The following is an 18,474-nucleotide window of genomic DNA, read 5'->3' as shown; positions in this document are numbered from 1 at the left end:
TAAAGGGCTAGGGTGCAGCTCAATAGTTAAGCATCCCTGGGTTCAATCACTGGCACAAAAATAAAAATAAAATCAGTGAGCTAATGAGAGTGTATATGTCCCTTAAGAATGCTAGAGAGAACAAAGGTCAAGAACTGAGACTTAGGGGCTGGGGCTGGGGCTCAGTGGTTAAGCACTTGTCTCGCATGTGTGAGCCACTGGGTTGGATCCTTAGCACCACATAAAAATAAGTGAATAAAATGGAGATGTTGTGTGCATCTACAACTAAAAAAAAAATTAAAAGAACTGTGACTTAAAGCTTAAAAACATTTGCCACCGATTATTTTAATTCATACCAGAAATTATTAAATGTCAGCCGCAGTATATCCTGTCTGAACTTGAAGGTTGCAAGCCAGTAATTTGTTCATTCAACAAATAATTACTGAGGATTTGCTGTATCTGGGGTTTAGGGGTTTAGATGGACTTGGAATTTATCTTAACAAAACAGTCATCCTAATTAGGAGGAAATAAGTAAGTGACAAGGCACCTGCCTCGCATGCGTATGATCCCCAGCACCTCAAAGTAAAAAGGAAGAAAGAAAATTAGTCACATTCTGGTTGGGAGAGATGACAACAAGTCATGAACCTAGTAAGTGGGCCACGTAGCGTGTTAGAGGACGTCAGGCAAGCAGCTGAGGGACTAGGTGGGCTGGGGACAGACACCCTTTTAAATGGGGAAAGTTTGAGCCTCGTCAAAGGCTTGAAAAGTGAGCAGGTGAGTCATTCAAGGAGGAGCGACCTCCTGGCAGAAGTTCAGCCAGAGCCAAGACAGGAGTGTTCCCAGTGGTTGCTGTGACCAGAGAACCAAGGGCAGGGATTATAGGGAGCAGGGTGGCTCAGTAGCTACTGCCAGGGAACAAACCACCCCAAGGTCCAGTCACTTAAGACGACTTTTATCTGCTTACAACTCTGCGAGTCCTACAGTTGGGCCAAGCTCAGCCAGGTGACTCTCCTGCTGGTCCTGCCCTGGGTCGCTACGCTGTGGGGGCTGTGGTGGGACTACTGGTGTCTAACGTGGCCTCCCTTCCCCACAGCTAGCTGTTGGCACTGATGTCACTGGGCCTCTTCCTCTGTGGGACACATTGTCCTGAGCTGAAGTGGAAGTGGGCCGAAGGGCTTGGCCAGCAAGAGCGGCCACCCCAACATCGCAAGCACTGCCCAGGCCTCTGCTGCGTCACGGGGGCTCACATTTCATTTGGCCAAAGCAATCCATGGTCAAGCCAGTCTCCCATCCCAGGAGGGACAGATAGATTCTACCTCTTGATGAAAGGAATGGGAGAGTGAGAATTATAAGGAATTACTAGGTGGGATGAATCTGGCTCTCACCCTGCACACCTTCGGCCAGGTGTGGCATGCCCTTGAAGGCCATCTTTAAGGGCGCACTTTGTCTTTGACTGTAAAAATTCATTGAAGAATTTTAAGCAGAGGTGTGACATGATTTGACTTGGGTTTTTAAAGGATCGTGCTAGCTGGAATACCAAGAACAGATTGTACAGGAGCAGGGCGGAGCACGGGCGCCATGTTGGTGACCAAAGAGAAGCCTGGCTGAGCTCCAAGAGAGGGGGGACTTGGAAGGGGCTGGGGTCTGCATGAGCTTCCAAGAAGTCGTCTTTGGAATTGTCAGGGGAAAAGAGGTGTCTCCAAGGCACAGACTGAGGAGCGCCCAGAGAAGAGGGGGACTTCGACTCGGGACCAGCCAGATTCTTGGCATTGAAGGGAAGAATTTCATGGAGCACCTGCCAGTCAGAGGCCTAGACAGAGGTGTATTTGAGAAGGTAGATAGAAGTTGAAGGGAGATTGGAAGAGTCTCCAGAGGGACGCCTTTGTGGGTAGAGCAAGCAACACGCACTCAGGGGACAAGGTGGGCCAGCTCCAGAGGAGGAGGCAGTAGCCCCGTGGTGTGGCCCGTGAGAGGAACAGTGCTGGGATCCAGACGTGGAGCAGGTAGAGCTGCAAGCTTCCCGCCAGTTTCCCCCGCACGCCTCATGTTTCAGGGGCACAGGGCAGGGGGCAGGCCAGAAGTGTGTGGCCGAGGAGAGTTGCACTTGTTCTTGGGGGTTTCCCACATTTCAGTGGCTCAGGGACGCGTCCTTTGAGAACTGAGTCTCTCTCTATTCCCAAATTCCTATCTGGCAGCCAGTAATGTGGTGACGACTGGCCACCTCCACATGGACTAACTAGAGAAAAGCCACTTGACCATGTTTGAGATTAGGAAGAAAGGAATTGGGAAACAATGACTTCAGACAATTCTTATGGGCTTTCCTGGAATCAAGAGAGGGAAATGGGGCACTGCCTAGCGGAGGAAACGGAACCAAGGCTCAGGAGGTGATGCATCAGAAAGGAAAGCTGATCCATTTCTTTCTTCAGAAAAGACAGAGAAGGGGTTGGGGATGTGGCTCAGCAGTCGGTCGGGCACTTGCCTAGCACATGTGAGGCCCTGCGGGGGTGGGGGACTTATTGGCGAGAAGGAGAAGGGAAGGTGGCAGAAGTGGGTGGGCGGGAGCTGCATGTGCATCTCAGCACCCACAGTGCAGCGTCCCCACCAGTCAAATGTACCTAGAGCCTGTTTTCGAATGTAAAATCCATTTGCCAAACCACCCAGGACTAGTTTTCAGATACTTAAAATAGGAAATTTTGACATGTGTAATCCCAGGAAATACGGTTAGAATGTGTGCTTTAGTCTCATTTGCTTTTCTTTCTTCCTTCCTTTCTTTTTTCTTTTTTTGGTAGTTGTAGATGGACAGCATGCCTTTATTTTATGTGTTTATTTTTACATGGTGCTGAGGATGGAACCCAGGGCCTCACACATGCTAGGCCAGCGCTCTGCTGCTGAGCTACAGCCCAGCCCCTCCTTTGCTTTTAGTAAAAAGCGCAGTGCTTGCTTGCAACCAGAGAATAAGTAGAAAATGCAAATTGTTTGGGCTCATTCTTGGAGGGAAGATAGTATTTATGTTCTTAGTGGAAATTTGTGAGGAAAAGTCTTCAGAGGCTGGGCACGGTGGCACACACCTGCAATCCCAGTGAGGATTGCGGGTTCCAGACCAGCCTCAGCAGCTAAGGGAGACCCTGTCTCAGAATTTTAAAAGGCTGGCAATGAGGCTCACTGGTTCAGCATCCTGGGTTCAATTTCCAGAGACATGACAATTAAAGTTTATAGGGAGTTATTTCTGGGAGTGGAGCGGTCTCATTTTGTTGCTGTTTTGGTTTTTTGTTTCAATTGCACCAACACCTCATGCAGATCATCTGTTGTCTGACCACCTTTTATTTGCACCCTGATTGCAACTTCATAAAAGATTTCCTTTTTAGGGGTCCAGAGGTGCTGACAGAAGAGGAAATATTTATGATCAAATTACACATCAAAAGGTGGTTACAATTACCCATAATTTGCTGGGTGTGTTTGGACACTTCCCTCCAATCCCAGTGAGGCAGAAGATCATAAGTTGGAGGCCAGCCTGGGCAAGTTAGCGAGACCCTGTCTCAAAATACAAAAGAAAAGGGGCTGGGGCTGGGGCTCAGTACTGGAGTGGTTAACTAGCACATGTGAGGCACTGGGTACGATCAATCCTCAGCACCACATCAAAAGAAATGAATAAAGGCATTGTGTCCATTTACAACTTTTTAAAAAAATGTTGTTTTTGTTTGTTTGTTTGTTTAAAGAAAAGACTAGTATGTGGCTTGGTCCCCAGACCCCTCTCCAAAAAGTTTACCCACAATTTAAGGAATGCAAATGATAAGTAAAAATAAGGTCTCAGTTTAATTATCAGATTCATGAAAATACAAAAGTTTGACACATGGTAAAGCTGACAGTATTCTGGCACTGTTGGTAGTGGTGCAAATTGCCATAATCTTTTGGAAAAGCAAGTTGGTCGTTTCCATCTCTGAAACACGGCTAGAAATTTAAAGTCAGTATACCCACAGAAGTTCCCCAAGAGATACAGAAGTATGGGAGTGGATTCTAGCTTCGTGGTAAAGTGCTTGCCTAGCATGTGGGGGGTGGGGCCCGGGGTACAGTCCCCAGCACCCACCCAACACACACACACACACACACACACACGGAAAAATTTCAGTATTGTCTATAATTTTAAAATGGGCCAGATGCAGTGTCACAAGCCTATAATCCCAGCAATTCAGGAGGCTGGCAAGAGGATCAGAAGGTCAGGTTGGGCAACTTAGTAAGGCCTAAGCAACTTAGTGAGACCCTATCCCAAAATAAAAATTAAAAGGGCAGGAGGGGTGGCTCAGAGGTAAAGCACTCTGATGTTCATTCCCCAGTACCAAAAAAAAAAAAAAAGGAAGAATTTGTTTCGATGCCCCAGGGAAGTTCAGTAACAGCTCTCTTTGATATTGCCCTAACCCTTCTCTCAAAAGTGGTGCTGTCTTCCTCCCCTAATGAGGAACTGTGCTCCATGTTGTCCTGTTTTACAATTATCAATGAGTTCACAGGAAGTCTCCCCCGACACCCCCAGAAATAAAGGCTTTTTATTTATTCTGTTAATAGCTGCCATTGGGGACGAGGTGTTCCGAATGGAAGATCCAATGCTCTGAGATGATCCTCATGCAAGAACTGTTAGGAACAGAGTGGGCCATAGTAGGAAGCTGTTAAGGTTTTTGTTTGTTTTAATTTTTAAAAAATTAAGAAGCCTAAGCCAGTTGGGTGTTGCAAGTCAGCGACTCAGGAGGCTGATGCAGGAGGATCTTAACTTCAGGGCCAGTCTGGGCAATTTAGTGAGACCATGTCTCAAAATAAAAAGGGCTGGGGATGTAGCACAGGGGCACATTGAGTCCCCAGTGTCACACACAAATAAAAAAAGGTAAAGTCTACAAGGATTAAAGGGTTAGTGTGTGAGAATGAAATGGGAAGTAGGTGGTCTAAGGGAAGTTTACCATGATGTTACTTCAGATGATTCTTTAACTTCTAGAAGCTCACTTTTCTTTTGGAAGAACAGAACCAGGTCAAAAAGTTGAGAAAGCACCAAAGGAAGGCAGAACTTTATCATGCATTTCCTAAACTAACGCTGCCTTTACATTTTACGTGGTCACACTGACATTTATCCTGCACACATTTTGTCAAATACATTTTGCCAAGTTTTATGAGTCTTTAATGAAACAATCCCATTTTTGCCTGTTTATCTTACGTTTGCCCAAAGCATGCTGCGGCAAATTGCTTAGTCACTTGGTTCATTGCTGTTCTCCACTGAATGAATTCTATGCCAAATTACCTCTGAAGTTTGGAACCAAGTAGGGGTGGGGGGTTGAATCAAGCCTACTGCAGGACTTGTACTTGGTTGGCAGCTGTTGACACCTCCAAAAAGTCAGCAGATCTAAAGAAAGAACTCTTCTCAGTTGCTTTCAGGTATGAAACAAGATTAGAGCAAGGCAGACCTTGTTGGTTCTCACTGATCAAGTAGTTGTGGCTCTGACCAATCAGAGTGAGCATATTCTGAAGATTGTGTTTTCTCTAGGGCCTCATTTACTCTCCAGTGAGGTGTGATATTAGTGAGAGATGCAGCTGGAGGAACCTGGCTTCTCTAGTTCCAACCCTGCCACAGCTAGACAGTAACTTGGGGGAATCAGTTAACATGCCTGAGCTTTTATTTTCTCATATGCAAAATAAGGTCCTGTTTACTAGATAACCTCTCATGAGCTCTAGATTTTAGGGTGTTCAAATGAACATCATGTCTATGAATATACATTAACACAAAAGCAAAGATTTTTTTTAAAAATGAAGTCATACATGTTTTAAAGATGGACACAATATCTTTATTTATTTTACTTATTTAATTTTTGTGTGGTGCTGAGGATCGAACCCAGTACCTCACAAGTGCAACCCCAGCCCCGAAGTGAGACATTTTTGGATGGTTCTTAGATACTTGCGTCATAAACTGCACGCATTCTCCGGTCTTGATGTCCTCTACAAAGAGTTTCCTCATTTGATTCAGTTATCTTCTCCATCAGTCCTGACCTGCTTGTGTGCATAGTTGGCGCCTCTTTAAGGATGAGCAGGGGGATTCCATCTCTTGGGTCCACTTCTTCCTCCTGGAGAAGTCTTTTCTGCTGTCCTTTAATAAACTTCTAATTTCTACTCTGAAAAAAAAAAAAGGATGAGCAGGGTTACTGTGCTGGTGGATGAGAAGTACTCTGAAGACAGGGAGGGTATCTGGATTTCCACAGTGCATTGAACAATTTTTTATGATATCTTCAGGGAAAATAATTTACGATTATTCATAACTGAATGAGTGAAAGAATGAATGAAAAGATTAGTGATTTGGAGGAAATGTCAACCTAGAACAAGGTCTCTGATGATTTGCTTCAAGATAGTGGCTGTCCTGGTCAACCTCTTCATAGATTCCTTTACTAAAGATATTGTCATGCTTAATTGAAGTTGAAGATGTCAAGCATCTGAAAAGAATAATTAAACAAGGCAGTATCGCACACTAAAAGTAATTTAAGGAGAAAGAGAAAGAACTTCCTCGTATAGCCACCGAAGAATAAATCATTAAGGTAACATTAAAAGGTTCTGAACAGTAACCACAGTCACATTCCCTCACTAGGTTATTCGCTCCCGTCTCGTCAGTTCTCTTGGTGAACAGTCTGCCTTCATGGAACACCTGCTCCTCCACTAACAAGCATCATGGAAACCCTGACCCAATGCAGACTAAAAGTTGTCTGAGCAACATCAGCTCAGAAGCAAGTGCCCAAGATTCTGTTCTGTGGAGTAGCAGTGGCTGAGGGCACAGCTCTTTCCATGATTCTCAGACTGTTCTTTTTTGTCCTATGCAGTTTTCCACTGGGTTTGTAGTTCAGACCCCTGAAGCTCAGAACACAGTGGGAGAGTTACAGGGGACACAGACTAGCTGGCAGAGCCTTCAGCAGAGTGGAACAAAAACTATAGCTGATACTATAGATGGATTGATTTATTACAGAAATTGATAACATCAGGATGGGATGGAGTAAAGTTCTCTATTATTTTGTAAGAATTTAAAATCTTTTACCCTTGGGTAAAAAAAGCAAAGGTATTGATAAAACTCCAGGTCCATCCAATAACATCATATGTGTGTGTGCATAATTCCTGTATATTAACATATTTTGTGCAAAATTATCCAAGGGAAAAATGAATCTGATTAAGAAATGTGGACCACACCAAGAAAACCTAATTGTTTTGAGCATATATTATTTCTAGCAATTCTCTTTAGTAGTGTAAATTTTTTTGTGCACTTCCAAAGACACATTGGGAAATCCCAAAAGCATTAGGTATAAAAGTTACTCTGAAAGGCTGGGGTGTGGCTCAGGGGTGGAGCGCTGGCCCAGCAAGTGGGTGGCACTGGGTTCAATCCTCAGCACCACATAAAAATAAATAAACAAAGTTGTTTTTTTTTTTTTTAAAAGTTACCCTAGAAGATTTTCCCCCTCTATAATTGGGATTCAGTCCTAGTCAGTCCTAGAGAGTACACAGCTGAAATAATTAACGAAGGAGATTCAGGCCCTTGCTTAGGGTAGGATCATGGGTGAGAAACTATTGGGTTTTTTCATCATTATGACAATAAAGCTTTATATATCATGCCTGGCAGAAACAAAGTGTCTGTCATTCTACAGAGATGTCAGACTGTAAAAACCAAATTCTCAATCAGTACTGTCATCAAGGAGCATAATCAAAAAGAAAAACAAGATCTGCAAGAGAAAAAAATCTAGAGAACCAGAGAGTCAGCCAAGTTGAACTGGCATGTACTTTGGGGTCAAGTGAGAGCAGCCTGTCTTGGGGACTTCTCTGGCAATTCTGTTTACTTGGTTCTCTCCAACAAATCCATTGATGTCTCGGTATAACTCCTAACCCTGCTGAAGGGTTACCTTTTAAATGATAAAATCATGACATTCGTATAAATAAGACAGTGAACATTTGTCATGCAAAGATTCCTCTTTCAGCCCAGGGACCTCTCCAAAGCAGCTGTCCTCCATATGGTGGCTCATCCCACCAGGGCACCCTGGGTCTATGCTACCTGTGTCAACACATGCCGCAGTGGTCTCAGTGGCAAGGAAAGAAAGGACAGAAGCGCCTCACATTAGCAATTGCAATGCTTTCAGAACCCATTGGTCAGGACTAGTCACATGACCTGCCTAACTGCAGGGGCTCTGGGAAATGTAGTCCTGCATGTCTAGTAAGGGACAGAGCACTGAGACACCTATGAGCAGTAGCAGTTTTACTTAGAGTCATAACAAACGTTAACCTTTAAAAAGATTAAATATTGTACTTACCCCGGGAGAAGATAAAATCCCCCAACATTCAGCTATGCAATTAGGAAGAAAGTAGTAATGTGCTGGGTTTTATTAGTAGTAGTTCAGGGCTCCTATCAAAAGATCCCCAACCCACCCCCCCACCCACCCCTGTGCTGAGATTGAACCCAGGGGCTTGCGTGCTAAGCAAAGACTGTATCACTGAAGTACATGCCTGTCCCCGCCCCACCTTTTTTGAGACAGGGTCTCACCAAGTTGCCCAGGCCTGGCTCAAACTTGTCACCCTCCTGCCGCAGCCTCCCAAGTAGCTGGGATTACAGGTGTACACCACTGTACCTGGCCCACAAAGCAATTTGGGGGGGGGCGGATTGGGGGGAACCAGGGGTTCAACTCAAGGCTGCTCAAGCACTGAACCCCATTCCCAGCCCTATTTTGTATTTTTAGAGACAGGGTCTCACTGTTGCTGAGGGTGGCTTTGAACTCGTGATCCTCCTGCCTCAGTCTTAAGAGCCGCTGGCGTGCACTACCATGCCTGGCTTTACAATATGATTTTTGAGAGAAGTAGAAAAAAAAAATAGGGATTCTCTTACAGGAGCCTTCAAATTGAAATCACAAGAACTGTTGATTTTTTTAACAACAGAAAATACTTTGGGGCATTTTACCACTGAGCCACATTCCCAGTCCTTTTATTTTTTATTTTGTAACAGGGTCTCTTCAAGTTGCTGAGGGTCTCGAATACTTGCTGAGGCTGGCCTCAAATATGTGATCCTCCTGCCTCAGCCTCCCGACTCACTGGGATTACAGTCGTGCGCCACCTCGTCCAGCTACAGTGGCTAGTTTTGATGATGGTAGTACTAGATTGGGGTTTTTGTTGAAATAAATATTTACTCAGTAAGAGTTTACAATCTAAGTTTTAGGTAAAGACAAAAATTCCATTAAGCCATAAATTGTTCATTAATTTGTTCTGCAAAGTCAAGAACAGAATTCTGTGCCTTTAGAGATAGAAGAATAATTTGAGGAACCATTGCTTTTCATAACAAGTATTTTTTCCCTTTGTAGTGTGTTAGATTCTCATACTGGGTTTTCCGTTTCTTGCCCAATTTTCTTACTCTTACTTAATTTTCATTTAAATGATTTTATGAACCTGAGATGAAAAGTAAGAGAAGACATCTTTGGAAACCTGGAAGTCTGTCCTGGAGATATCCTGATCCTTGGTCAGAACATGGGTGGATGGCTTTTTCTTTGTATAGTTCTTGAACCAAGCTACCTAAATGGTTTTATGTTATATAGAACATTTTAAATACTTGATGCATTTGGAACCCATCCTTATCTAATGCAAACCAGAAGACAAATGTGGGTGTGGAATATGTGCCCTGCAGCTTTAAATCCAACCAGTGGAAGCTTTTGTCTTTTATAAACGATGCTCCCAGCTGGAGGAGAGAGGCAGACACTGTCTGTGATCTCTGTTCCCAGAGTCAAACTGTTCATTTGCATGAGCAGCTCCCCGCAAACTCTGCCTGCGTGCGCGCACTCACTGTCACACACACACACACACACACACACACACACACACACTCACACACAGATGCCTGTTGGCAGAGGCTCTGTGTTCACTCAGCAGAGCCCTCCCCGGCTCCCAGATGTAGAGAGCTCCAGGAGCTGATGGAGGAGGCAGAAGCCGAGCTTGTACGAAGGCCAGGCCGCGGTGGGCGCTGCAGAGGGCTGTCCCCGCCTGCTGTGACCCCACCTGGTCTGTGAAAGGCGCTTCTGAGAGACTGAGGTGAGAGGCCAGGGATCCACTGGAAGCTTCACTGTCGCGGTCTTGTTTGGGGGGGGGGGAGGTGCGTTCCCAGTCGTAGCTGCCCTCGTTTACAGCGTCATTCTCGGAGCCTGTGCAGCAGTGACAGACTATGCCACGGCTCCTCTGCAGTCTGGAGGCTGGAACAAATGGAAGGAGCTTCTAGCCAGGAGCCGCTGGGATTTGTTGTCACCACCCGAGCTTGCTGGCAGCGCACCATGCAGGGCGAGCTCGGTGGGAGCAGAGTCCGCAGACTGCCTGAGGGGCTTGGGTAAGATCCCTGTGTGCTGCTGTCTTGCTTGCTTGCTTTTTCACTTCTATATAGCAGCTTCATAGAATTTGCATCTTAATAATAACCAAGACAGTGTGCAGAATTGGGTTTGATGGGAAAAGACGGCCGAGAGAGCCGGAAAGGAAGACGTTATTTCTGCACCTTCAAGTTGTGACCTTCAGAGACTCATCAAGTTCTCTCCATGTCACGGACAGGCAGAAGCTAGGAGTTTCCAAGGCGAGCAGGCGCCTTTTCTCCTCTGTAGAGTCTTAATTACCCCTTTCGCAGCTTTGCCTCTGGCCTGAGCTGGAGAAGGAAAAGCAGCTCCCGCCTCCTGCTCACATTGGCATTGCCCCTGCAGCAGCGTAGGCTGGAGCCTGGGCATGGGGAGGCTGCGGGATGGGAGGCTCCCATTTGGGGAGAGCTGCTTGCTGGTGTGCGGGGGGCGCATTGCCATGGCTCTAGGGTGTCGGGTGGTTGTCATGGGTCTGTCTTTTCCCTCTGCTGTCATTGAACCCCTCTTGTGTTCTCCATTGTATCTTTTTCTTTGCCAGACCCAGTTCTGTCACTGGGAGGCCTGTTTCTGTTGCTGTTGGTACATAACAGCCTTCAGGAGGGGAAACATGGTTTTAGAAAATAGCCCTGAAATATTTATAGACTCCAGGGAAGATGGGGAAGCTTTCTTTTTAACAATCTGCGTTTTGCTCTCAGCAGAACTGGGAGTCTGAATTTTGGAAACTGTGCCAAGTGCTTTATTGCAAGTTACAAAAATGCCTTTCTGCAGACGAGTGAGATCCTTCCAGAATCACCTGTTCTGGTCTGCTTTCAGTGGGGTCCTGTTTCTTGGGTCTTGGTGACCAGGTGGTTGGCTTTTCCTGATCCTGATGTAGGCAAGCGTTTCTGAAGGGTGCGTGACCATGACCCTGCCATTAGCCCACCTCCCATCTGGAGCGCTCCATTGACACCTGACTCTGCTGACTCACTGGTTACGTAAGCCTGGTCCCCCCGCCCTGAGTGTACTCCAGCCCGCCAGGTTAGGAGGCCCGAGGCCCCCTCCTGCGCACTCCCAGATCCCTCTCTGCTTCCATAAGCCTTTTTGGTAACATGGTCTTAACCTTTCACCAAGTAAATTCTAAGAAGCAGCCAATAAATGACTCCTTTCTCCTTGTCTTTCTGAAGGGCCGCATTCTTTATTTTCATCTTCACTGTGATAGAATCCTAGATTCCTCCTCTGGGCACAGGAAGCCCACAGTCATAAAGCTTTTCCTCATTTGCAGCTGCTTGAAGGAACCGCTTCCTCTTGTGTGTCTGAGGGCTCCGTTCAGAGCCGCCCCTCCCCCTCTGTGCTCTTTCCTCATCCCACGCTTCTTACTGGGGCATATAGCTGTACAGAATGGTGGGGCTCGATGTTGCATGTGCCTGCAGTGAAGGTGCCATTGAAAGAAGCCCTCTGTGACTCCCTCCCTCTTACATCGCTCCTTTCTTACAGTGCTCTCTCCTTTATAGTCATTTCCACAGCTTATTGTTTGGTCATTGCTTTTTCTGCCACTTTGTGTCACTCAGCCATGAGCCTCATGGAGGCAGAGGCTTGGTTTGTCCGTCAGCACACACCCAGCACCTAGCAAATGGCTGGCAGCGCAGGGAAGAAAGGACAAGTAGGCACTGATGTGGGCAGAGGGATGAGCACCGGCACCTGACTGTGGCCAGTGCGGCTCAGGAGGGGAAGTAACTGGATCATAAAGACGAAGCTCCATCCCCAGCACCACCAAAAAAAAAAAAAAAAAAAAGAAGAAGAAGAAGCCCGAGAGAGAGAGATCCAGGGCCCAAACGTGGGGTTTCCTAGACCTTGTTCAGATCCTTGTTCTTTATTTTAAACCTTGTAGGAAGCCACTTCCTAAAAGAGTTCAAGCACCAAGTGACTTAGGACCCTTATTCCCCCTCCAGCTTCAGAGGGAACCTAAGTGAATGCAGGTAACCAGTCCACCTGAGTGGCCAGAAGAGAGGGCATGAGGATGCCACCACTTTAGAGAGGTGGCCGTAGAGATTGATAGGAATTTGGAGAGCAAAAGGGATAATTAGCTGTTGGATAGGCCATGGATAGAATGCAGAAGATGTCAAGAATATGTTTTGGGCTTGGGTTTGGTTTTGACTTGTATAACTTGATAAATAGGGATTGCTTTTCCTGACATAAGATGAGAGTTAGAAGAAGGATCACGTTGACTGGTTTTGGACGTGCAGAGTTTGATATAATCAGGCAGCCTATTGGATCTGTAAGTTTAGATTCCAGTGGAGCCTACTGTTACCGTGGGGAAACCTTCAGTGATGTCCCTGGAATAAAGTCCAGTATGCAGTTCAGATCCAGGGTGGCAACACGTCGCCCACCCAAAGGGGATGGAGGGGCTGGGCATGGTGGCACACGCCTGTCATGCCAGAGACTCTAGAGGCTGAGGAGGAAGAGGATCTCAAGTTCAAGGCCAGCCTCAGCAATTTAGCAAGACCCTGGCTCAAAATGAAAAATAAGAATAACTGGGTTGTAGCTCAGCAGCCTAATACCCCTGGATCCACTCTCAACTACAACAGAAGCAAGGGGCTCTAGGGACGTAGCTCAGTGGCAGAAGAAGTATGAGAAGAAAAAATAAGAAATGAAAAAAAAAAAAAGAAAAACCTCTATTACATAGGTTTTTATTTTGTTTTGTTCTATAGAGATTTGCTGTTGACCTAAGTCTCAGAATATGTCTCAGTATTTGAGGCAATTTTGTTTTGGCAGTTTTGCCTCAAACTTTGGCCTGATATAAAAATAGTTCTTCAGAGAAATATTGATGGAATACCCTTATTTCAAGTTCTCTACAACCTAATGGTAGCAGGTACTTTTGGGGCTTTAGATTTCAAGCCTCCACTAAAGACCACGTATGTCATTTAATCCTCCAAGAAAGGTACAGTTATCTTCACATTACAAAGAGAAAATGGATTCAGAGATGTAGAAGTCCAGGTAAGGAAGTTTTAGAATTGGATTCAAACTCCAGCTGTCCTTGACTCTGAATTCAGGCCCTTTCCACCTACTGTCATGCTCTCCAAGATCACTACTTCTGATTTTATCATTTGCCTTCTTTGCCATTTCCTTAAAATCACCTTAGTTTGCCTTTTTTTTTTTTTTAAGTTGTTGATATACCTTTATTTTTTATTTGTTCCTATGTGGTGCTGAGGATGAACCCAGTGCCTCAGACATGCTAGGCAAGCACTCCGCCGCTGAGCCCCAGCCCCAGCCCCTCTTGGTTTGCTTTTTAAGGGAAATAATTGAATGTGAATGTAAGAGACACTGGAAGGTTATTGATAGTCTCATAAAAGCCAAGGTAACACTGGGAAAATGCAATTTACACCTGTATGGAGGAAATTACTGAGAATCTGTTCATTCAGCAGATGTTTACTTAACAGCTATGTACTAGGTACTGGGGACACTAAGTTAGAAAAAAAAATGAGAAATCTACCCTTGGAACGTTCACAGACTGATGTTAGGCAGACTGGAAAAAGAGGCAGTTGAGGTAGTCCTGGGAGCGTGGTGGAAGAGACCTGGAATGGGTGGCAGGAGAAGAACTGACAGGCAGTGTTTATACAAGGACAACCAGCAGACCTGGAATCTGCTTGATAAGGGGAAAGGACGGGAACATGATTTTACCTACACTTATTTGAAGGGAAAAGGTTATAACAGGTTTATAGGAGGTGGTGCTCCCTTATGATCCCAGTGACAGGGGAGGCGGAGGCAGGAGGGACTGCAAATTCAAGGCCAGCCTCAGCAACTTAGCAAGACTCTGTCTCAAAGAGTTGGGAACGTGGCTTAGTGGTAGAGGGCCCCTAGGTTCCAAATCCAACACCAGGAAGGAAAAAATAAAAAAGACTAGCCCATTTTGGAGGGCTGCGGGGGGCGGGGAGATGCTCAGAGACACACAGATTGGGTTTGTCAGAGGAGGAGCAGGAAGAGATGCATGTGGGTAGCCATTAGAGCGTTGGGAATTTAAGCCTGGAAACCGTATCAGGGAGTCTCCAACTGATATTTGAGCAACTACTAAGTGCCACACACAGTTTTAGTTATTAAACAAAAGTGAACAAAACACATAGGTATCTCCCTCTGTGGACCTTACATTCTAGAGTCTCAGGATACATTGGAATATCAAATGTTCAAAAACAATCAGATTGCACTTGGCCTTTTTCAGATTTTGTCATTACTTTAGAGTTTTGTTTTATCAAAATTACTTGAAGTAAATAATATCAAGGTAACACTGAGAAATCTTTTGGTTAAGGACTTTTGAGTTGTAAAGGTACAATGCTTGTAGCAAGAAGTAACTAACTCACTGATGTCAGTGACACATAGGTGACACTCATGGGTGTCAGTTTTGCAGTTAGATTGGTGTGTGCTGTGAAAGCCTGTTTGTGTCGTCTTCTCCTGTTAGTTAGCACATAGTGCTCTGTGTTGGTGGTGGAGGTTGGGTTGGTTTGGGGTTTGGTGCTAGGGATTGAACCCAGGGCCTTGTGTGTCCTAGGCAAGTGCTCTCCCACTGCCACGTCTCCAACCCTTTTTTACATTTTTGTTTTGAGACAGGATCTTACTAAGGTGCCCAGGCTGACCTCAAATTTAAAATCCTCTTTTCTCAGCCTCTGGAGTAGCTGGGATTACAAAGTGTGCCACTGCACCTGACTTCAGAAAATCATTTTTAGTTTTAACCTCTGTTAACAGATTCGTGTACTTCAGAATAATCATACACTTCAATCTGAATGTGAAAATGATTTTTTAACAATATAGCCAGGGTGTGTCTATTCTTTTGAAACAAAAGTTAAAAATTCTATGGTTTGAAGGAAACTTGGATCATCCATTCCAGCTCTCCATTAGTGTCCTGTGGCGTTCTTAACATGCAGGCAGGAAGTCTTCTTGGATACTTCTAGTGGCGCAGGCCAGCTGATGAACCCCACCGCACCCAGCCCGTGTGGTTACACACTGCTCCTGTGCGCGTCTTCAGGATGCACCTGCTTTTTCTATTAGTTGTCGTGGAGAGACTTAAGTCTGTTAGTCATCTGTAAGATACATTTTTAAGCTGGAAGATCTAGTAGGTTTCTTCCTAGCTCAGAGTCTGTACTTTAAAATAGCACCTGGCAAACCAACGTGGTATTGTCTGCCTACATCCTCACTAGTACTAGCAGAAGTACTAGAATATCATTTTATATATTTTCTATCTCCATGCCTAGCGTACACCTTGTACACAGGGTTTTTTTGTTTTTTGTTTTTTGTTTTTTTTTTTAATGAGAAAGTTCATGTGCTCAGGCTTATATGGATCCATTAAGTCCAGACAGCAGGCATGTGGGAAGATAAAGGGAAGGCTCTCCGGTCACCTGGCAGAGGGACGTTGTCAGGGAAGGTTTTCCTGGAAGAAGTTACACTTCACTGAGCCTTGAGGGCTGACCAAGGAATTAGCCAGAAGAGGAAAGGAGACCATGCCCTCGCCTGACCAAGGCACTGCGTGGACAGGGCTGGGGGAGCCAGACAGCAGCACCTCAGAAGAACCAGACCACAACCCACACACACACACCTCCACCTACACACACACACACAGCTGCTTTGTCACTTGGCTAAGGCAGGTGATAAGATCTTTAGCTATAAAGCGAACACACCAGCCAGGTGTGAGGGTGCACACCTGCACAGTGACTCAGGAGGCTGACGTTGGAGGATCATGAGTTGGAGGCCAGTCAGGGTGACTTATCGAGAGCCTGTCTCCAAATAAAACAAAAAAGCGTTGGGGACCTAGTTCAGTGTTGAGCACCTACCACGTGTGAGGTTCTGGGTTCAATCCCTAAAAATTCTTTCTTAAATTTTTTTAAAAACTAACTCACAGATCTAGCTGGAATCTGGGGAGAGGAACGTGCCCTCTGCTCTTCACCAATATGTAGTGTCACCGTGACATGATCCTAAACTTTGTTCTTTTTCGAAGACGGACCTGAAAAGTGCTGTTAGTAGGAAAGAGAAAGGGGCTGGGGAGGCTCTCAGTAGTGGTGTCACGTTCAGAAGTGACCAGGGTCGTTGTCACCAGGACTGTTTGTGTATCACTGACTTTGGAAACTTTTAGGAATTAAGTCATAAACATAATTAAGTCATTTTCATAAAATGAAACTTTGTTTCATTTTCTCCTTTTGTAAGGGAAATTCTATCCAGAACACTCACATAACCTAGATGGAGGGGAGTCAAGCAGGAGCCCTGCTGGCTTCCATGGTCCACTTTTCTCTGTTGACCCAGATACTTCTCCATGTAGCAAGGTTCCCTGTGACCAGAGTTCTATATAAAAATGTGAAAAAGTGATTTCTGTAACTTTTAAGAAACATCACAGGGGCTCGGGTTGTGGCTCAGTGTGAGGCGCTGGGTTTGATCCTCAGCACCACATAAAAATAAGTAACTAAAACAAAGATATTGTGTCCAACTATAACTTTTTTAAAAAGAAACATCACAGTCTACGCAAGACTTATTTATCAATGAATGAAAGCTTTTGTGACAATTGAATAAATCTCTGGTTTTGGACGTTAAGCAGAATCTTGATTTTTGCTTCAAGTGGAAAAGTCTGGAATGTTTAGGGAAAAGCTTTCTGTCTGGAGGCTAATAGAACTTAGTCCGCTTTTATTTTCTACTAATCCCCTCCTTTTGAGATCACCGCCTGTTCACAGTGCAGTACCAGCTCAGCAAACTACAAGTCACAATTGCACACAAGAGAACGTTCTCAGCAAATTGCTCTGATCAATGACAGGGACAGATACGCCACCCTACAGTGCAACAGTGGAGACGGGTGAACACAGTGACCAAGAGGAAGACAGATATTCTGCCAGGTGTGGTGGCGCACGCCTGTGATCCTGTCACCAGAGGAGATCCAAGATCTCCCAGAGAGGGGGACCGCAACTCAGGACAAGTGGGGCCTTGAAAAACATTATAGAAATGACTTAAGGACGCGTCAGTCAGTGGCGTGGACATGTGTATTAGGAAAGAGAGGTGCCTTCAAGGGAGAATGTGGAATGCTGTCTCGAGGGACACACACTTTGGGGGTCTCGGGCTCCTCTTGTAAAGGAAGCTTGGTGAAGGGTGGTCATCGAAAGGTATGTGGAGATGACATTGGTCTCAGAAATTATTTAGTGTGTGGAACATGAGATTTCTGAAAAGAGCTGATATCCTGTAGATAGCACAGGTTTCCGTTGAGGACAGTGATGTGAAGTGGGGATTTCTTCGTCTTTCATAGTTATGAGTCTGTACTTAGGTTTTGGGTCATGAACCTACCAGCCAGGGTAAGTGATAGAAGAAGGTCAGCTTTGTTTTTCGTGTGTGTGTTGTGGGGGGAGGATGGTCAAAGGACAAAAACATTACAACAGCTTAGTTTGGTGGTCATATTTTTCCTGCCCCTGGGTCCTGCAGATTCAACCAGTGCATGCTAGGCAAGCGCTTGACCACTGAGATTACACCCCAAGTCCTCTTTATTGTGAGGCCAGGTCTCACTAAGTGGCCCAGGCTGGCCTCAAACTTGGGCTCCTTCTGCCTCAGCCTCCTTAGTAGCTAGTCCCACAGTCCTGTGCCCCACACCAGTGGTTTAATGATCTTAACCGGCTTTATTTTCAGGTCTGTCATCAAACAGCAATTCATTCCCTAAACTAAAATAAGTGCTTCAGGTGAGTTAAGCAGAAGAAGTTTTTACAGACAGAAGAAAGTTGAAGAAATAGAAAACAAAAAGTGAGGACTGGGGCTGAGGCCCAGAGGAAGAGCACTCGCCCAGCCTGCATGAGACACTGGGTTTGATCCTCAGCACATAAAAAATAAAGTAAAGGCGTTGTGTCCACCCACAAGTAAAAAGTAAATGTTTCCCAAAAAAGTGAGTTGGTCAATTCAAAGTTACTTCATTGTAAAACAGGGACAGGAAGACAGAGCAATAGAAAAAGAACTGATTTGTTAACATCAGCTTAGTTTAGGTTACCTTTTTTGTGCAAGGATTAAAGCAGAGGAAACTTTCTTTTTTTTAATATGTATTTTTTAGTTGTAGATGGACACAATACCTTTATTTTTATTTTTTATTTGTTTTTATTTTTACGTGGTGCTGAGGATCGAACCCAGGGCCTCGCACATG

The 18,474-nt window shown here is 45.1% G+C and overlaps 1 protein-coding gene and 1 long non-coding RNA gene across 12 annotated transcripts in view; both read left to right on the top strand.

Annotated features, from left to right (window-relative positions):
- Window positions 1-18,474, top strand: part of Tmcc1 (transmembrane and coiled-coil domain family 1) — a 166,280-nt gene that overhangs the window by 123,608 nt on the left and 24,198 nt on the right. The gene's annotated exons all lie outside the window — the stretch shown is intronic.
- On the top strand, window positions 9,896-11,473 carry LOC144250560 (uncharacterized). The gene is made up of 3 exons (XR_013342510.1): window positions 9,896-10,047; window positions 10,143-10,336; window positions 11,227-11,473. It is a non-coding gene; the product is annotated as an uncharacterized LOC144250560 (long non-coding RNA).

Source organism: Urocitellus parryii, chromosome 16, assembly GCF_045843805.1.
Source record: "Urocitellus parryii isolate mUroPar1 chromosome 16, mUroPar1.hap1, whole genome shotgun sequence".
Lineage (NCBI taxonomy): Eukaryota > Metazoa > Chordata > Mammalia > Rodentia > Sciuridae > Urocitellus > Urocitellus parryii.
This window is presented reverse-complemented; position numbering and strand designations above follow the sequence as displayed.